This window comes from Capsicum annuum, chromosome 12 (assembly GCF_002878395.1).
Source record: "Capsicum annuum cultivar UCD-10X-F1 chromosome 12, UCD10Xv1.1, whole genome shotgun sequence".
NCBI lineage: Eukaryota > Viridiplantae > Streptophyta > Magnoliopsida > Solanales > Solanaceae > Capsicum > Capsicum annuum.
The window spans coordinates 219,482,895-219,501,199 of NC_061122.1; the positions used below are offsets into that span (position 1 = coordinate 219,482,895).

Sequence of the window (18,305 nt, forward strand, 5' to 3'; positions counted from 1 at the left end):
GGACAAGACTAATATGAAAGTATTGATGTAACGCCTCAGGAGTACACCCTGGGCGCCACATGGTGCTTACGATCACAAGTAACCACAAGTTAATCCATGAACTGGTACCTGCTTTGACCACTGAATAAAACTGATAATAAAAGATACACACATGCGGAAGTAACTGAATACGCCATAAGGTTTTAAATACTAAAACATTACTGAATCATAAGTCTGAAAAAAAACTGTCTGAAAACTGATAAATGAATAAATAATGACAAACTGACTGACTATCTGAAGTGTCCGAAAGCCTCTAAAACTGACTGAATAAGAGTTGATGGGACAGACACCAACTAACTCCAACTGACTATTGAACTGAAAACACTGAAATAAACATAATCGGTCCTCGAAATAAGAGAACTCGCCATTGCTGCTGCTGATGATGCGCTGGAATGTCCAAGTGCGGTCGGAAACCTGAGCATCCGAACTTTTGACATGAGACATCATAGCGCAAGAAACGAGTATGCAATCAATACTTTGAATGTATTTGTATGCTAGATGAGGTTAGGCTGATATGCATGGGTTATGTACATGAGTAATAACTGACTGAATGAATAGCATGAGATAACTAAATAATTGATATGAATGCGTGAATGTTGTAAAATCTGAGAATGCATGACCAAACATATAACATAATTTTGAAATAGTCTATAAACTGAAATACTGAAATCTGATAACTGAATAACTGCTGAACTGTATGTTATGGTCCAACAACTGAACTGGATCTAAACTAAAACTGAATCTGTATGAGGTATCATCTAACCGACATGCCCCAAATTTGAGCTTATAGGGGTCCAACTTGTGACCCTAGTTAGAAGGGTGCTAGTACCGTGCCACGGGTACTAATAATGGCTGTTGAGTCAGTCCTAATCTGGCGGGTGACCTCTGAGATCAGTCCTAAACTGGCGGATGATCCCTGAGAGTGTCAGTCCTAAACTGGCAGGTGACATCTCATAACCTTCGCTAGCAACGTAGTTCTGGAACTTAGGGATTGCTTCTAAGGACCCAGTTCTAACTGACGGGTGAGCCCCATCCCTGGGTTCGCTCGGTGTTGAATCTTACTCCCAATTAAACTGACGCTGATTATAGGACTGAACTAAGTTTAACTGGAGGGGGAACTGACTCAGATTACTGAACTGATTTAGGTTTGACTGACATGATAACTGACTGAACTGATGATGCTCATACGTGTCTGGAACCATTCTGAAAATACTGAGACTAAGTAAACAACTAAATTCTGGGTATTCATAACCCCCAGGACTCGATAACAATAACAATAGGGACACATGAACGCTTTGAAACCATGGAAGGAAACCATTGTTCACAATTATTCACTTACGCATTCCATCAAACACAAGAGAACAAGACTTTAACATGGGGATACTTTAAACATGATGAGATAGCACGATCACATGAACAAATCATAATTTGAGAATTTTATTCTGAATTCGTGTGTACGTGATATGGAAACCACAATATTCACAACATACTATAATGCATTCCCCGTGAAAGCAATTGAAATCATAACTTGAAATCAAATTACCAAGATGTAGATAAACATATTTCAACTCTCAACAGTGGCCTTCTCTATCAAAACTCAATCATTTAGGCATTTCATCAGACACATAAGGGCCATGAGTTAAAGAATGGGAATAGTTTAATCATGTATTAATATCATAATTGCAATACTAAAATCACAGATTAAGGATTTAACATGCAAAAATCATCATTCAAACATGTCATAAACAATTCCAATGAAAACAATTTGTAAACATGATATATACATATATATAATTGAAATTCATAGTGTCATAGATATAATTCATAATAACATGTAAAGATCATATTTTTAAACTTGAAAACGGATTCTTGGACTCCATGGGTGAAAAGGACTTATGGATGAACACCTAACATACCTTAATTGATGAAGTTCTTGGTGATTTCTTGAAGCTTCTTGAAAGGACCAGGGTTTGTTCTTGAGAGAGAATGACTTTCTTTTGAGAGATTTTGTGTAAAAGATGACCAAATATGCTTTTGGGGGCTTCAATCCCGTGTTATGAACCTATTGGGTGAAGGAAAAGGGCCAAATTGCCCTTGTAAAAATGGAATCAAAAGTTAAAAAATAAGAGGGCGGGCGATGGAGCAGGCACCGCGGGCTCCACTGCGGTGCACTGAAGCGGGCACCACGGGCTCCACTGTGGTGCACTACAACGGGCATCGCGGGCTTATCCCAGTACAACTACTATTTTGAAATCCAAACATGCCCTTACGTTTGTCCGAAAATTCCAAAACTCACCCGAGATGTACTATTGACTACCCCGATCATGAGTCAACTTTAAAATTGATATTCTAAGGCCGAGAAGGTCAGAAATAAAATCATCGAAATTTAGGGGCTTTAGAAATGACTAAGTCCTAACACTTGGTGGAAGTATTATAAGTCTTGGACCCCTTTAACATGCAAGAGTGAGCTGAAACGAGCTAGGATCTTGCGGGGTCTTACAATATCTCCCCCTTGGGAATATTCGTCCTTGAATGAGACTGATTAAGCTGAGAAATACTGAGGTACGAAGATTAGTAGATGAATATAAATAACTGAGAATATGATTACATGACTGAGTCTGAAACATGGTGACTGGCTGAACTGATTCATGAATATATGCAATGACATAAAGGTGAGTGTATGGCTGAGATAGAAATGAGAATGTCAACTTATGAGTAACCATTACTTCAAGCTAGATCTTGTTTCGTGAAGGAAGACAAAAGGTTTAGGATATGGAAACTCGGGGTATCACAACATCTCTCCCTTGGGATATTTTGCTCCTGAATAATACTGACTTGGCTGAAATACTAAGGAGAGATTAAGATAATGCGCGGGATACTTACAAACTGAATCATGACTGAATACCTAGATTCAGAAACTAAGGCCTGAGGATTAGAGTATCCGCGACAAGGATTTATCGTAAAGAATCAAAACAAAGGATATACATGACAAAAATCTGAATTTCGCTGATCGTTGAGAGTGTAGCATGAGTACTAGAATTGAGATACTGTAAAGCATGAATAATTGAGTCACGAGCTGCATGAGCCAATTTTAGAGTTCGTAAATTCGTAAAACATGGTTCTTACTGCTGCGTAATACTAGAACTCCTTATACTAGGGACTGGAAGTGTACATAATTCTCTATGATGTGCATGAATTATGAGTAGATATCGTGATGACTGAAAACCTTGCACCGAGATAAGAATGGGTTGGGCACCATCCTCTCCTACTGCTTTTCCACACATATTGGCTTCACTACTAGGAGCTGAGAGACTGACTTGGTTACTTGTTCTACCATCTCCCCCTTAGCTTAAAGCCATCATTCTAAGTCTGGGAACCACTTAATCAACACCTCTAAATTAAAATTCCACCATTTTACTCTAGAATCTAGGGTATAATAATATGCATAATTGGTAAACTCACCCAGAAGTTATTACTAGTACTTTCTTCTGAGATACAACTCTTAGCCCTCTATGGCCCCAACAATCATCATGTAACAACTTAAAATTGACAAACTTAGATTTTTCAACTCCTCTTTCTATTTTCTCAACCTTCAAAGATTCAAACTTAGATTCTAACACATAACATGGATATCCCTAAATCTTCAATAAACGTACTACTTTCATCATAGCCTACAAATATCATATCCACAACATATGTTTCGAATCAACAAACTTAAATTCTTGCATATACTGCTTCAAGCCTACTGATTCACCTTTTATCCAACTAGTCCCATGAAATATAATCTGCTCAAATTTAGATAACACTATCCCAACTCTACTTCTGTTGATAAACTCCTGGTTTCATGCTTCTAATTCTAGATCATATGCTATCATATGATTCTGACAACGAATCTGAAAACACGTCTGACTCCTAAGCACTAGGGTACTATCCCTCAATTCAATGACCGGTTCATTCGGAAACTGAAATTGAACGGCTCTATTTTTTAAATCAACTGAAGTAATTTTCTGGGATACTAAAATCGAGCAATTTTTATGTACCCGTCTGGTTGGATCAATTTACTCCTTGAGGTAGACACTGAGAAGGGCTCTGTTCAGGTTTTGGGATTGACACTGAACTCGATAGCTATATAAGGGGTTACAAAGAGAAAGTGAAGTTTTGGGGTCTACCAAAACATGCACAAGAATATGAAAGGATGTAACGTACCCGTAACTGCATCAGGAGAACTTTCCTGATCATGTTGGGGCTGGAATGCATAAAGTCAGTTCTGACGTTGACCATCGGTGGCACTGAAAGTGGCGCCCTACTAAGTCAGGCGACCGAATAGAACTGGAGGACGGTTGGACTGACCCTGCTGATGCAAATTCTTTCCCCTATGAGCCATTACTCGACACTCTCAAAACCTGTATCCTAGATTACCACACCCAAAATACACATCACTGCCACTCTACACACACCTAGGTGATTTATACCATATTCTTCGTAAAGCGGATGAGTACGACCACTACTCACACGACCCTGGGCCTTGGGACTTGACACCTCATCCTGACTGTCATTCCTAAACTTTGGTACTGGTGCACTAGCTAAAAACAGAGTTGGGGCTCCGAACTTTTGGCTGAACGAAGAACGTTTACCACTCTCTGACCTTAGCTGAGAAAAATTAAAACTACCTGTCCTAGCCCTCTTATTCTTTCTTTCCTTCTCCTTAGTTTTTTATTCCTCAATCTACTGAGCATGAATCATGAGACTTTACAAGTCCATCTCCTTAATCAACATAGCAGTCCTACACTCCTTAACTACACTATCCAGCTACACCAGAAACAAACTTACTCGTTTTAGACCTATTATCAGACACCACATTAGGAGCATACCTGGCCAACTAGGTAAACTTAAGAGAATACTCCTTCACACTCATGTTACCCTGCTTCAAATTAATAAACTCCTGCACCTTAGCTTCCTTTAACTATAAAGGAAAGAACCTATCTAAAAAGGTTGTGGCAAACTCCTTCCACCCTACAAGCCCTGCATATGCGCCTCTATTCTCCTTCCACTGCTTATACCAGGTGTGATATACATCCTGCAACTGGTAAGCACCCAACTCTTCACTCTCACTAGAAGTCAACCCATAATGTTAGTTACCATCTAAACCATGTCAAGGAACTCCTGCGGATCCTCATCAGACTTGGATCTCAAAAACAAAGAAGGGTTCATTTAAGTAAAATCTCGAATCGTAGCTGTGCTGGTATTAGCCAATGGATTGGATGGGATAGCAGGCTGCTGATTATTCTGAGCTGCTACTGAGTAAGCTAAAGTAGTGAATACAACTCTAAATTCGATATGAGAGACATGCTCGTCCATGGAATCTTTCTGAACAGGCGAAGGTGTGGGCCGATTCCCATTTGTTCTTTCATTAGACTTTCTAGGAAGCATTTTCTGTAAACGGAATGAAGATTAAATAGAGCGCATGATCTTTCGCCCGACATGAACACTGAAATAAGGAAAACTTTTCCTAAAACGTCTTGTAGCCTCTTGCCCATAAGTGTAGCGCGCTTCACACCCATGCACAAGACTCTACTCAACGCGGCTTTCAGACTCCCTAGGACACTTTAAAACCTTAGTCTATGATACCAAGTTTGTAACGCCCCGAGAGTACACCCTGGATGCCACATAGTGCTTATGGTCACAAGTGACCACAAGCTAACCCATGAGCTACTACCTGCTGTAAGCACTGAATAAAATTGATAATAAAAGATACACATATACAGAAGAAACTGAATACACATAAGCTTTTAAATATTAAAACATTACTGAATCATAAGTTTGAAAACAACTGTCTGAAAACTGATAAATGAATAAATAATGACAAACTGACTGACTATCTGAAGTGTCCGAAAGCTTCTAAAACTGACTGAATAAGGGTTGATGGGATAGGCTCCAACTAAATCCAACAAACTACTTAACTAAAAACACTGAAAAAAATATAATCGATGCTTGAAATATAAGTACTCACCACTGCTGCTGATGTTGATGCACTGGAATGTCTAATAATGGTTGAGAACCTGAGCATCCGAACCTATGATACGAGATATCATAACGCAAGAAACGAGTATGAGATTAGTACTTTGAATATACTGGTATGCTAGATGAGGTTAGGCTGATATGCATGGGTTATGTACATGAGTAATAACTGATTGAACGAATAACATGAGATAACTAAATAGTTGATATGAATGCGTGAATGCTATAAAATCTGAGAATGCATGACCAAGCATATAACATAATTTTGAAATAGTCTATAAACTGAAATACTAAAATCTGATAATTGAATAACTGTTGAACTGTATGTTAAGGTCCAACAACTGAATTTGATTCTGAACTGAATACTAAAACTGAAATTATGGGAGGTATCATCTAACCAACATGCCTCAAATCTAAGTTTATAGGGATCCAACCTGTGACCCTAGTTGGAAGGGTGCTAGTACCGTGCCACGGGTACTAATAATAGTTGTGGAGTCGGTCCTAATCTGGCGGGTGATCCCTGAGATCAGTCCTAATCTGGCAGGAGATCCCTGAGAGTGTCAATCCTAAACTAGCGGGTGACATCTCATAACCTTCGTTGGCTACGTAGTTCTGTAACTTAGGAATTACTTCTAAGGATCCAGTCCTAACTGACGGGTGATCTCCCATCCCTGGGTTCGCTCAGTGTTGAATCCTACTCCCAATTGAACTGTAACTGATTACGGGACTGACTAAGTTTAACTGAAAAGGGAACTAACTCGGATTACTGAACTAATATAGGTTTGACTGACATGATAACTGACTTAACTGATGATTTTCATACGTGTCTCAAAACCATTCTAAAAATACTGAGACTAAGTAACAACTAAATTTTGGGTATTCATAACCCCTAGGATTCGATCACAATAACAATAGGGACACATGAAAGCTTTGAAACCATGAATGGAAACCATTGTTCATAATTATTCACTTAAGCATTCCACCAAACACATGGAGAATAAGACTTTAACATGGGGATACTTTAAACATGATGAGATAGCACGATCACATGACTAAATCACAAACTGAGAGTTTTATTTTGAATTCGCATGTACATGATATGGAAGTCACAACATTTACAACATACTATAATGCATTTCTCTTGAAAACAATTGAAATCATAACTTGAAATCAAATTACCAAGATGTAAATAAACATATTTCAACTTTCAACTGTGTAAGGGCTCTCTCTATCAAAACTCAATCATTTAGGCATTTCATCAAATACTTGAGGGTCACGAGTTAAAGCATGAAAATAGTTTAATCATGTATTAATAGCATAATTGCAATACTAAAATCATGGATTAAGGATTTAACATACAAAATCGCCATTCAAACATATCATGAACAATTTCAACGAAAATCATTTATAAACATAATACATACATACATACATATATACATATATATATATATATATATATATATATATATATATATATATATATAATTGTAATTCATGAAGTGTCATGAATATAATTCATAATAACATGTATAGATCATATTTTTAAACTTGAAAATGGATTATTGGACTCCATGGGTGAAAAGAACTCATGGATGAACATCTAACATACCTTACTTGATGAATTAATAGGAGTTCTTGGTGATTGAGCTTGATCTTTAAGGGATAGGGTTTATTCTTGAGAGAGAATAATTTTCTTTTGAGAGATTTTGTGTAAAAAATGACCAAATAAGATTTTGGAGGCTTCATTCCCGTGTTATGGACCTATTCGGTGAAAGGAGACCAAATTGCCCTTGCAAAAATAGAATCAAAAGCTGAAAAATAAGAGGTCGGGCGATGGAGCGGGTGCCGCGGGCTCCACTGCGGTGCACTACAGCGGGCATCGCGGGCTTATCCCAGTGCATCTACTAGTTTGAAATCCAAACATGCCCTTACGTTTGTCCAAAAATTCCAAAATTCACCCGAGATGTACTATTAACTACCCCGATCATAAGTTAACTTTAAAATTGATATTCTAAGGCGGAGAAGGTCAGAAATAAAATCATCAAAATTTAGGGGATTTAGAAATGACTAAGTCCTAACACTTAGTGAAGTATTCTAAGTCTTGGACCCCTTTAACATGCAAGAGTGAGCTGAAACGAGCTAGGATCTTGCGGGGTCTTACAATATCTCCCCCTTGGGAACATTCATCCTTGAATGAGACTGATTAAGTTGAGAAATACTGGGTACGAAGATTAGTGAATGAATATAAATAACTGAGAATATGATTACATGACTGAGTCTGAAACATGGTGACTGGTTGAACTGATTGATGAATATATGCAATGACATGAAGGTGAGTATATGGCTGAGATAGAAATGAGAAAGTCAACTTACGAGTAACCATTACTTCAAGCTAGATCTTGTTTCGTGAAGGAAGATGAAAGGTTTAGGACATCGAAATTTGAGGTATCACAACATCTCTCCCTTGGGATATTTCACTCCCGAATGATACTGACTTGGCTGAAATACTAAGAAAAGACTGAGATGATGCATAGGACACTTACGAATTGAATTATAACCGAATACCTAGAGTCGGAAACTAAGGCCTGAGGATTAGAGTATCCATGATATGGATTTATCATAGAGAATCAAAACAAAGGATATACATGATAAAAATCTGAATTTCGCTGATCATTGAGAGTGTAGCATGAGTACTGGAACGGAACATACTGTAAAGCATGAGTACTTGAGTCACGAGCTGTATGACCTGATTTTGGAGTTTGTAAATTCGTGAAACGTGGTTCTTACTGCTGCGCAATACTGGAACTCCTTAAACTAGGGACTGAAAGGATACATAATTCTCTATGATGTGCATGAACATAAACTATGATCATAGAGCTGACATGTAAGGTATAATTAGATATCATGATGACTGAAAACCTTGCACCGAGATAAGAATGGGTTGGGCACCATCCTCTCCTACTGCTTTTCCACATATATTGGCTTCACTACTAGGAGCTGAGAGACTGACTTGGTTACTTGTTCTACCATCTCCCCCTTAGCTTAAAGTCATCATTCTAAGTCTGGGAACCACTTAATCAACACCTCTAAAGTGAATGCCACCACTTTACTCTAGAATCTAGGGTATAATAATATGCATAATTGGTAAACTCACCCAGAATGACTATGCCCGATAATGTATAACTTGCTGCTAGTACTTTCTTCTGAGATACAACTCTTATCGCTCTATTGCCCCAACAATCATCATGTAACAACTTAAAATTGACTAACTTAATTATTCCAACTCGTCTTTCTATTTTCTCAACCTTCAAAGATTCAAACTTAGATTCTAACACATAACATGTATATCCCCAAATCTTTAATAACCATACTACTTTCATCATAGCCTACAAATATCACATCCAAAATATATGTTTCGAATCAACAAACTTAAATTCTTGCATAAACTGCTTCAAACCTACTGATTTACTTTTTATCGCCCCATGAAATATAATCTGCTCAAATTCAGATAACACTATCCCAACTCTACAATTATTACTAAACTCCTAGTTTCATGTTTCTAAGTCTAGATCATATGCTATCATATGATTCTGACAAGGAATATGAAAACACGTCTGACTCCTAAGCACTGAGGTACTATCCCTCCATTCAATGATCGTTTATTCGGAGACTGAAACTGAACGACTCTATTTTTTAAATCAACTGAAGTTATTTTCTGGGATACTAAAATCTAGCAGCTTTTATGGGCACATATGGTTGGATCGATTTACTCCTTGAGGTAGACACTGAGAAGGGCTCTATTCAGGTTTTGGGATTGACACTGAACTCGATAGCTATATAGGGGGTTATGAAGAAGAAGTGAAGTTTTGGGATCTACCAAAACATACACAAGAATATGAAAAGATATAACATACTCGTAACCGCATCAGGAGAACTTCCCTGATCATGTTGGGGCTGGAGTGCATAAAGTGGCGCCCTGCTAAGTCGGGCGACCGGATAGAACTGGAGGACGGTTGGACTAACCTGCTGATGCAAATTCTTTCCCCTCTGAGCCATTACTTGACACTCTCGAAACCTGTGGCCTGGATTACCACATCCAAAACACACATCACTGCCACTCTACACACACCTAGGTGATTTATACCACATTCTCCGCAAAGCAGATGAGTATGGCCACTACTCACACTACCCTGGGCCTTGGGGCTTAACACCTCATCCTGACTGTCATTCCTGAACTTTGGTACTGGTGCACTAGCTAAATACAGAGCTGGAGCTCAAAACTTCTGACTGAACTAAGAACGTTTACCACCCTCTGACCTTGGCTGAGAAAAAGTTAAAACTACCTGTCCTAGCCTTCTTATTCTCTCTTTCCTTCTCCTTAGCTTTTTGTTCCTCAATCTACTGAGCATGAATCATGAGACTTTACAAGTACATCTCCTTAATCAACATAGCAGTCCTACACTCCTTGACTACACTATCCAGCTACACCAGAAACAAACTTACTCGTTCTAGACTTGTTATCAGACACCACATTAGGAGCATACCTGGCCAACTAGGTAAACTTAAGAGAATACTCCTTCACACTCATGTTACCCTGCTTCAAATTAATAAACTCCTGCACCTTAGCTTCCTTTAACTATAAAGGAAAGAACCTATCTAAAAAGGTTGTGGTAAACTCCTTCCACCCTACAAGCCCTGCATATGCGCCTCTATCCTCCTTCCACTGCTTATACCATGTGTGATAGATATCCTGCAACTGGTAAGCACCCAACTCTTCACTCTCACTAGAAGTCACCCCATAATGTCAGTTACCATCTAAACCATGTCAAGGAACTCCTGCGGATCCTCATCAGACTTGGATCTCGAAAATAAAGGAGGGTTCATTTGGGTTAAATTTTGAATAGTATTAGCCACTAGATTGGCTGGGATAGCAGCCTGCTGATTATTCAGAGTTGTTACTAAGAGATTTTGTGTAAAAAATGACCAAATATGCTTTTGGGGGCTTCAATATCGTGTTATGGACATATTGGGTGAATGGAGACCAAATTGCCCTTGCAAAAACCGAATCAAAAGCTGAAAAATAAGACAGCAGGCAATGGAGTGGGCGCCACAGGCTCCACTGCGGTGCACTGGAGCGGGCTCCGCGGGCTTATCCCAGTGCAGCTACTGTTTTGAAATCCAAACATGCCCTTATGCTTGTCCGAAAATTCCAAAACTCACCCGATATTTACTATTGACTACCCCGATCATGAGTCAACTTTAAAATCGACATTCTAAGGCCGAAAAAGTCAAAAATAAAATCATCGAAGTTTAGGGGCTTTAGAAATGATTAAATCCTAACACTTAGTAAAATATTCTAACTCTTAGACCCCTTTAATATGTAAGAGTGAGCTGACACGAGCTAGGATCTTACGGGGTCTTACAATTGAGCTCTTTTAAAATGATACAAATGAAATCACTTCAATTTTTATACGTACATTTTAACATAACGATTTCAAAATTATATGAACTCATTATTTTAATCAACTTCACTAAAAAGCAAAATTTACTTTATTATTTGTGAATATTGTTATTTCAATTTTTTTTTGGTATATACTATACGCGTACAAATCTAACTAGTGGCGATAGGCCCGTGCTGAACACGACTCCTTATGTGGTGTACCAAACGAACCCATAAAGATTTCAATAAAATGAAGATTACATTCTAATTTAAGACATGACTTTAAGATCTTTCATGGATAATATATTATGTGGCTTGATCGAAAATAAGGTTGTCTCAAATATAATTTTGAATTTATAATTGAGATGGGTCACTCATTTGGGATAGAGAAATCTCATAACTTTGGAATGAATCTTATTCTGATTTTAGCTTATAAATTGTAATGCAACGGCACAACCAAATAATGCAAAAATTTAAAATTTATATCGTAATAATTTTCTTAATCTCAATAGCCAAATGGCTCTTAAGTGTATAATAAGTCTTCAATAAAGTAGGAAAGATTGAAGGGAGAAGACTAATATGAAAGTATCGAGCTCTTTTCAAATGATAATGTATGAAATCACTTCAATTTATCAGATGAACTCATTATTTTAATGAACGTAACTAAAAAGCACAATTTACTTTACTATTTGTGAATATTATTATTTCAATTTTTTTTGGCATATACTATACTTGTATAAATCTAGAATAAAGTCAACTCATTGCATAGATGAATATATCTTATTTTGCTATTGACTGTATTATATTTATAATTATTGTTGTTATTCAAATAAACAAGATATCATCGATATCTTTGTACTTCTTGTAAGTTGGAAATTACTATAATTTTCGTGTGATGTCATTTTTTTTGTTTTACAAAAAATGAATAATCTCTTAATAGGTTACATATTATCCTCACGATCAATAAATCTATTTGGTATTCCAAACTTAGCTTCAACCATCTTATTTTCCAGTATCATTTCCATCGTTGAATTCTTGAAATATTCACGGGGACGTCATTCACCTCCTTTGTCTTTTCATAATTACCATGTTTGACAATGAACTTTAAGGCAAAAAAATTAAGATATTTTGAAGCAGGAGAAGTGAAATGAAGACATAGAAAGTTTGAGTTTAAAGCTCTTAGGCATGTTTTAGTGCTTATCCAATGACGAGTGATGTGTTCAGATGATTAATCTGAATCTCTAGATTTTTAATTAGAAGTTTCAAGTTTGAACTTCTCAACCTTTCAACGAGGATTAACTTTGTTTAATCTTTCGGACTTTATGAGCTTCAAATGTCGGATGGTTAAAAAAAGTGAATCATATGATATCGTATGTTATAATTTGTTGTTCCTTAACTAAAAATCTTGATTTCGAACTTTGAAGAAATAACCTTTTTACTTCTAAATGATATAAATTATAAGGAGCATGTGGTAAAAGCTAGAAGGATTGCAATAGAAATGACGAGGAATTACATTATCATTGCAAACAAAAATCAATTATATAAATATATAAAATAAAGTCAACATAAAAATAAAATACATACACGCCGTCTGTGGGGATCGAACCCACGACCACGTGGTTAAAAGCCACGCGCTCTACCGCTGAGCTAAGACGGCTTGTTTGATAAAAATCTACAGTACATATTATATATATCAAAATTACAAATGACTTAATCTTGATAATTTAAATCTCAATTATTAAATCAATTTATCTATATCTATCTATTACAAAAGCACGAAAAATTTCTTTAAATATTGAACAATCAAAATATCCCTTAAATTGAATGATTTTCATGCTTTTAATTATTTACACTATTTTTTACCTAATATTGGACGAAAATGACATAATTGGAAATACAACACGTTAAGCTAAATATGAGTTCTAATGGAATATGGATTTATTTAAGTGGAAACCAACTAACAATTGGATTTCTAAAATTTGATGAAAGTCAGGTTCTATAGTTCTATACTCATTCCAATTGGACAAATAACATTGAAATACAAATCTATATCTATCGTTTAGGCGTACACGACTCGCGCGTGTACCTCACTTTATTGAGTTCAAACATTACACTAAATAGGATATTTGTTTAAATAATAAAGATGAACACAATAATTAAATTCAACATCTTTTGAAGAATTTATTTAACTAAACATAACTTATTCCAAAAAAAATTGTTAAAGTTGATCGACATTCATCTACCATCTGTAAACTGCAACAAAACAATATTATGATAGAGTCATCAAAACAACATAATTAAATCTAACCTTTACAAAAAAAATTCTCAAAGCCGTCTGACACTCATCTATCACATGTAAACTATAACAAAATAATACGATAATAGAGCTATCAAAATAATACAACTAAACTTTACCTTTACACAAAAAAAATTGTCAAAACAGAGATATAGAAATAATACAATTAAACCTAACATTTATCTAAAAAATTCTTCAAAGCCGACTGGCATTCGTCTACTGTAGACACCTAATTTCGTCCCTCCCCGATATCGTTTTTACCTATTGTTTACCTTATCCTACCGTGTACCCTCACCCGTGTGATAATCCCTCTACAAAATGACAAAAAATAACAACCCCCTACCTAACTTTGTCTTATCCTAATATTCTAACAACCCACCCAATTAAAAAACAACACCTACCTACCCTATCCTAACAAACTCTACCCCACCTACCCCACCCCAATACCCACCCACGTGACCCTCACAATAAAAAACACCCACATACTCTCACAATCACATAATTTCTTACACTATCAAAAACCAAAAACAGCCGCTCAAGCTCTATCTCTCTCTCTACCCCTCTCCTCTCCTCTCCATCGGCATTCATGGCTGACGCCGTCCATCTCAACGCCGGCTAGCCTTCTCTTCCCCTCTCCCTCAATCGTCACGCCGTCAGCAGCCACCGACAACCTAAGCCACCACGCCGCCGTTGCCATCACCGACGAGAATCCAACCAGCAAACCAGCGTTGCTACCATTGCAAACTCACCGCCTCCAGATGCCTCCGAGCCCCCTTCGTTCTCCTCCAGCCGCCGCTCAGATCCGGTCTCCTCCGTCATCCAGCGCTTTCTCCAGCGACCATCACAACCGACCCGACCCGACCTCTCTCCGGCGACGACAGCAGTCACCGGTACGACCTGAACTCTCTCCGGCGATTGCAGTTCTCTGGCAAATCAATACACCAGAACGAATAGAGAGAGAGATGAGAGAGAGAAACAGGGAGATTGAGGATGAAATCAGTGAGTTTGAACAGAAAAACAGATAGAAATCGAGTTGTTGAATAGAAACAGTGCAAATCTGGTTGATTTTGGGGTTTTCCGGCAATGAATCGCCGGAAAAAGGTTACTGTCGGCTGGAATCTGAGCGTCTGCTCCGTTTTTTGTTCTTTCTGAACTCACCGGAGCTCAGGCCACGCTATTCTTTAGTTTGTCTTTGCTGTATTCTTGAGGTTTTGGGACTCGTGGGTTCTCGTACTGTTTTCTCAAAAATTTTGATACTGTTTGGGTCTTAATCGAAATATTGTGATTAGTTTTTGGTCGCTGTTTCGGTGATTATTTAGCCGGAATTCTTGTCAACGTTTGCCTGGTTTTGTTCGGTCAACGAGCCCGGTTCAAAATTTTCAATATTTTTCCGTTTTCCATTAATTTCTAGTTAAATCCAGGTTGAAGCAGTGAGGTTCGCGGGAATCTATTTTTGGCGTTTTCTGTTTGCTGCCCCGTTTGAGTTCATCGGAACTCAAATTACATAAAATTCAATCTTCTGTCAGATTGTTTGAGGCCTCCGTTCAAATTGCTATTTTTCTATTCGAGTTGGATTCATCGCTGTTGAGGTTCTATTCGAAATTCCAAGTCCGGGTTTTCTTATTATCAACATAGATCAGATTGTTGAAAGGTCCATTTCTTAACCCGCTCTTTTTTTATCTATCTTAGTGTGTTGAATGGATTGTGAATATGTGTGTTGTGATTATATTTTTTTTGGACTTTGTTGATGTCGATTATTATGATCATGATGTTCGGTGGGTTGATTTTTGGTGGTTTAAAGAATGAATTTGGATATGCTCTAATGGATTGATAAGGGGATTTAGAGAAGGAATGGAGAAATTGATAAAAGTTGAACGTAGATTAATGTTGGTTTGTTGTCTTTTGTTCCGTTCGGTACAAGTGAATGTGATATACTTACGTCATATTGAAATGGATAAGCAATATAGGTTTGGGTAGGCAAGAATTTAAGATTTATGTTTTGTTTGAATGTGGAGTATGTGTTGAATGTTTTCTACTTTATCGCATGCAATTCAAATGCATTCATTTAGCCGAGGAATGCCCCGAGGTCTTCTGTACTTATACACCGAGGAATGCCCTGACGTATCATGTTGGCGGAAAATGATCGTGATGAAGGCCCACGGAATTGGGTAAGGCATTGGAGATTAGTCTAGGGTAGAATAGATTTATATTTCCGCATTATTTATTTTTGGACTGTATAATTGGACTGAACTTTACATTTTTGGATTGTTTTGTTTTGTTTATTGTTTGATTATTTTGCATGCTTTTGTGTGATTTATACATTTCGTAATGCCAAAATAGTCGATACACTCTACCAAGCGACTATGGTTGAACCACAGGATCGAGGGGTGCTTAACATCTTCTCCTCTGTTAATAGAATTCCTTAGCCGGAGTCTCTGTTCGCAAACCAGTTTAAAGAGTCAAATGGTTTTGAAAAGGATTTTTCCAATGGTGACTTGGCACACCGGATTATGCCAAGTGGTGACTCTGAGTAAAAAAATGCAAATAATCCTTTTCCGAAACAAATTCTCATTTCTTGTCACTTAAATAATAAGACCCTTTCGAACTTAAAAACAACCATATCTTTTTGGAGTACGTAAAAAAGGAGTGTGACATCTACCACCTATAAATTCATCTACGACCTGTAAACTACAACAAAATAGTACAATAGTGATCACAAATCTTAAGTAAACCGATTTCTTCTCTAGTTTAACGTGCATCTCAATATCTATAGAAGTATTTCCTTAGTATATTTTCCTATCCTATTTTAGGAGTATTTTTCTAATTAATTGCTACAAAGGAAAATATTAATTGATTCTCCTTCCATATATTTTACGAGTTCCATATATTTTAGGAGTCTAATTATAAATATAATAAAAATAATTAAATAATAAATTAAAAAAATAGTGAAAATACAGTTTTGTCTAAAGGAGGGTCTTTTAATGAGGACAAAATGTTCAAATCACTTTTCTACGGGACTTCACACTTTTAATATATATATATATATATATATAAAAGAAAGACAAGAAGCGACGTGGCAAGATATTAAAAAGCCACGTGGCAATTTTTAGGACATAACTTAATAATGTTGTAATAATATTGTATTAAAAAATTTAAAATATTTGAATTTGAAAATATAGTATTCTTCATTTGAAAAAAGATTTCATTAGCCTAAAAATAGAAATTCATGGTTAAAGAGTTTTGAATGAACTTTTACTCTATCATATTTATCTCTTTAAAAATTTAAATAAATATTATAAAACTATCTAAATATAATTTATGTAAATATTAAATCTATATATATATAAAAACAAAATTAAAAGCAAGACAAGAAGCCACGTGGCAAGATATTAAAAAGCCACGTGGCAATTTTTAGGACATAATTTAATAATGTTGTAATCTATATATATATAAAAGCAAAACTAAAAGCAAGACAAGAAGTCACGTGGCAAGATATTAAAAAGCCACGTAGTAATTTTTAGGACATAACTTAATAATTTTGTAATAATAATGTATTAAAAATTTTAATACATTTGAATTTGAAAATATATTATTTTTTATTTGAAAAAAAGATTTCATTAGCTTAAAAATAGAAATTCATGGTTAAAGAGTTTTGAATGAACTTTTACTCTATCATGTTTATCTCTTTAAAAATTCAAATAAATATTATAAAACTATCTAAATATAATTTATGTAAATATTAAATAAAATTTTAAAATATAATAATAATATTAATAATAAACAATAGCAGTAAAATTAGTAGTAGTAGTGCATAGTAGTAATCTATATATATATAAAAGCAACACTAAAAGCAAGACAAAAAACCACGTGGCAAGATATTAAAAAGTTATGTGACAATTTTTAGGACATAACTTAATAATGTTGTAATAATAATGTATTAAAATTTTTAAAATATATTATTCTTTATTTGAAAAAAAAGATTTCATTAGCTTAAAAATAGAAATTCATGGTTAAAGAGTTTTGAATGAACTTTTACTCAATCATATTTATCTCTTTAAAAATTTAAATAAATATTATAAAATTATCTAAATATAATTTACGTAAATATTAAATAAAAGTTAAAAATATAATAATAATATTAATAATAAATAATAGCATTAAAATTAGTAGTAGTAGTGCATAGTAGTAGTAATAATAATAATAATAATAATAATAATAATAATAATAATAATAATAATAATCATCTAACTATATATATTATAAAGCAGAGGACGAAGCATGAGAAGAAGCCAAGTGACTGAATAAGAACAAGTCACTTAACTTTTTTAAGACAAAAGATAATAATACTGTAATAAAGTTTTTAATTAAAAAAATAAACATATTTAAATTTTCTATATCTATATATATTATAAAGCAGAGAACGAAGCAACGAGAAGAAGCCACGTGGCAATTTTTATAACAAAATTTAAGTGTTGTAATAAAAATATTATAAAAAAAAAAAAAAAAAAA

The 18,305-nt window shown here is 35.6% G+C and overlaps 1 non-coding gene across 1 annotated transcript; it reads right to left on the reverse strand.

The window, feature by feature from the left end:
- Positions 1-13,085: 13,085 nt before the first annotated feature.
- Positions 13,086-13,157, reverse strand: TRNAK-UUU. Its single transcript has one exon. It is a non-coding gene; the product is annotated as a tRNA-Lys (tRNA).
- Between the last annotated feature and the right edge of the window lie 5,148 nt (positions 13,158-18,305).